Raw genomic sequence first — 4,244 nt, forward strand, 5'->3', positions numbered from 1 at the left:
ATCCGACCATTACCCGCATAATGTACGCCGATAGTGATATCAAATTTGCTCACCCTTGGCCCAAGGTCGGCGTATGATCCGGCAAAAATGGCAGAAGCCTTACAGTGTAGGTTATAATTTTCTAACTTACTGCCCATGTGTGAACCGCTTGTGTATTCATTTCAATAAATTTTGTTAGCGTAATATTTTGCACGGTGTGTGTTTACATTAATTACTACTGCATTAACTTAATAGAAGATGCTTTCACATGTAAATCTAACAAAATTACATATTCTTGCACCAGTTTTTCTTGGCAGACAAACAGTTGTAAGAAATGTCCGAACGTGAAAATTGTAAAGTTGTTTCAACAATGAGTAACGATTAATTCTAACATACCTCCAAAAACATTAATACAAAAAGCAATGGTTAGCAAAGTGTGCTCAAATTGATATTCTGACATACCTCCAAAAACTTCAACACTAAATGTAATGGTGAGCGAAGTGTGCTCAAATTGATATTCTAACATACCACCAAAAAATTCATTACTAAAAGCAATTATGAGCAAAGTGTGCTCAAATTGATTGAACACACCTCCAAAAACCTTAATACAAAAGCAACGGTGAGCGAAATGCACTTAAATGGATATTCTGACATACCTCCAACAACTTCAACACTCGAAGTAATGGTGAGCAAAGTGTGCTCAAATGGATATTCTGACATACCTCCAAAAACTTCAACACACTAAAAGCAATGGTGAGCGAAGTGTGCTCAAATTGATATTCTAACATACCTCCAAAAACCTTAAAACAAAAGGCAATGGTGAGCGAAGTGTGCTTAAAAAAGTGATATTCTAATATACTTCCAAAGACTTCAACACTAACAGCAATGGTGAGAAAAGTGTGCTCAAATTGATATTCTAACATACCTCCAAAAACGTCAACACTCAAAGTACTGGTGAGCAAAGTGTGCTCAAATTGATATTCTAACATGCCTCCAAAAACTTCAACACAAAAAGCAAAGTGTGCTCAAATTGATATTCTGACATACCTCCAAAAACTCAATAGAAAAAGCAATGGTGAGCGAAGTGTGCTCAAATTGATATTCTAACATACCTCCTAAAACTTTAACACTAAAAGCAATGGTGAGCGAAGTGTGCTCAAACTGGCAATCTATACACGGTTGCCACCGTCGTCACTCACGCTGGGACGGTTCCATTTCACTGATAAAATAGAGGGACTGGATTGTGCTATCAGAACGTCTGTTTTCTTCAAACTTTTACAGCTCACATTTTCCATGGGCAAAGGCAGAAATGAACTTACATATAATTTGACAGGCAACAACAACAAACATCCAGGTGCTATAGCTGGATAAGCGCAACATAGGCAACGATGCGTCTTTACAACGTCCTCTTACTAGTGACCCCCTCAAAAAGCGGCAGATTGCTGGTATTGCAAACAAGTAATTGGGGTGAACATCTCCTGCTCGATGATGGCAGACAACGCCCGTGATACTGGACTCAGTCGGCGGTTCACAAACCACTGTCTCCGCGCGACTGCAGCTACAGTTCGGAGTCACGCTGGTGATGGAATACATCCGATAATGTCCGTGACTGACCTCTGGAAAGACTATATTCTGAAGAGTTGCATACGGAGGCCGCCTGAAGAACAACGCCGCTCTTTGAGCAGTGTTTTACACTCTAGCGTTGTTTCCTCCCAGTCGCTCCATAGCTACCATAGAGTTGAAGAAGTTGTAGGCTTGAGTCTGCCTAAATCGGCGCCACATCGTCATCAAATTCTCGGCAAAGCTACTATTTCAGGACGCATCTTCCATTTCAGCTTCAACTTAATCTACAATTTTCTCCACCAAACAAATCTTTCACTTCTGACAGTTTTTTTTTTATTACTTTGATTTCGATTCCTTAAAAGCATCATTCCTCTGTCGTCGCAAAACTGTCATGAGTTCGAACTGACATGGAGCGGTTCTGGCAGAAAATGTGCATTTAGTGGTCAATAGCTGCCACGTGTCTCGCTCTGATTGGTTGATTTATTTCCCACCCATTCCACTGGCATTATTTCATAATGGTATATTAGAACAGAAATTTAAAAAATCACCAGCAGCCCGTGGTTCTTAAACAGTGGACAAGTCCCGTCTGCTCTGCATTATTTAGGTGACTTGAACATGGCAAACTATGTTTTATTTCTTTATTACATGTGATTGTCCTAAAAGTAGTGTGTGTTAAAAATATGAAAACAAAATATGTTCAAAATATATGGTATAAATACAGTAAACGAAGTATCCAATTCTCAGTTTAGTCCGTCAGTTGGTAAAATATTTATTTATTTATCCGATTGGTGTTTTACGTCATACTCAGGAGCATTTAGTGCATATGGTGGGAGGAAACCGGGTAGGCCTACGGGGAAGCCCGGTGCTGCTGGCAGACCTTCCCACGTACGGCCGGAGAGGAAGTCAGCATGAGCTGGTCTTGAACTCCCAGCGACTGCATTGGTGGTAGGCTCCTGGGTCACTGCGCCGCATGGCGTACTAACCCCCTCGGCCACGGAGACCCCCTAATCCAGGTCAAATCCAGTTCGTAGTCTGTAATACCTAATGTTTGAACATTGAAAGGTCCATATTTGTATTATACACAAACTCCTGCTATAAAATAGTGAAAAGTGTGAAAATACCTCTGTCACGCTTTCACAACAACTGAACAAGTAAATACAGCGGGGATACTAAACTGCGCCATGTTTATACATCCCGTAGCCCCAGGACAAGTTGAATTAATCTAAAACACCGACAGTAATGACGGTATGATAATTGGAAGGTGGTCAGCCCTATTACCGATGAAGTCTGACCTCTTGTCAGTTTACCTCACTGAGGGTTTTATTTTACTGGTCATGTATATCCTTAAAAAGTAACATTGCGCATGCCCCAGAGCACCATGGCTAAAGCAGAATTAAGTAGCTAAACAAAAAATGCTGTCATATCAGTTGCAATTTATTAGACATCAATCAATTAGAATTACTCAAAATTCTGTGTTATAACATTTGATATACAATCACATACATGTAATCAATTACAATAATACAAAGGGGCTTAGCATATCATCCATTAACTAATGCTGATCATCTAGGGTGGAAGATCTATGGTGCTTTGCTTTGTAAATATATATCTATGATTCACCAGCAATTATAGGTGTAACCATTTCCCAACGGATGCATAGTTGTGAAGTGTTTTATATTATATAAATTGGCTTCTGTTTTTTGTGAGCGTATAGTACAAGTTATGTAATGACAACACAGTATTTTTGGCTATGCTAGAGCAATTATATATGACTCTGGAGGGGACTTGATACTAGAATATGTAGTGACCGTTTGCATCTTATAGTGTCATCAACACGGCATAGATTATATTAGGCATTACTGGACGCTTAAAGAGCTTTTGTTTGGTACAAGCTCTTTCTTTCTTTTCCCCTCGCTTTTAAGTGTGGTACTTTTGTTTCGCCCTTTCGAGGCGTCATCCATAACTGATAAACTACACGAAAGAGCGAGGACATGTAGAAGCGAGATTCCAAGCTCGTACTGCCGTCAGAACCATTCAAAGTTAATTGTAGACATGGCGTCTAGAGTTTGGATGTGTAAATGTGCACTAAAAGAAAAAAACAGAAAAACGTTTAAAAGTTTAGAAGTCGGGATTCCGAGTATAACGTTAAGTGCCCGAGTTGACTTTAAACGCTGGTCCCAGTGCTCTCAATATGACAACCACAGATGACCGTCTTTTAAAGTGTGTCGTAAAAGAACTGAAAATAAACAATTTCAATAAAGGGGATAGGCATGCAGATTTGGACCCCCACTTCTTGAAAAATGAGGCTTGGCCCATGGTGCTATCCAAGCCGGGGATTTTAGTTTGCAAAAGTTATTTCCCCTTGTGAGTTCTTTCGTTATTTAAGGGGAGAAAGCAAAGATGGCAAAAGTCTACAGCGGTAAGTTTCATTTATGTTTTTTTTAATTGTTTTTTCGTTGTGATGAATGGTATTTTGTTTGGTTATGGCGGAAGCTGTGGTTTGTGACGACGACGAATAGAAGGTGACATTTATTTTATGGACATCTTTAACTGTGTGTATGAAATCGTTTACCCACGTGGTATACTATTGGAATCCGCATTACCCGAGTGCCACATTTCGTTTATCAATGATAAAATCTCCCAGTTTCCCAGAGCCAATGGTAGACACTCTTTCTTTAATTTAGTTGTGCATACTTTGAAGG

The sequence above is a fragment of the Liolophura sinensis genome, chromosome 6 (genome assembly GCF_032854445.1).
Source record: "Liolophura sinensis isolate JHLJ2023 chromosome 6, CUHK_Ljap_v2, whole genome shotgun sequence".
In the NCBI taxonomy this organism is placed as follows: Eukaryota; Metazoa; Mollusca; class Polyplacophora; order Chitonida; family Chitonidae; genus Liolophura; species Liolophura sinensis.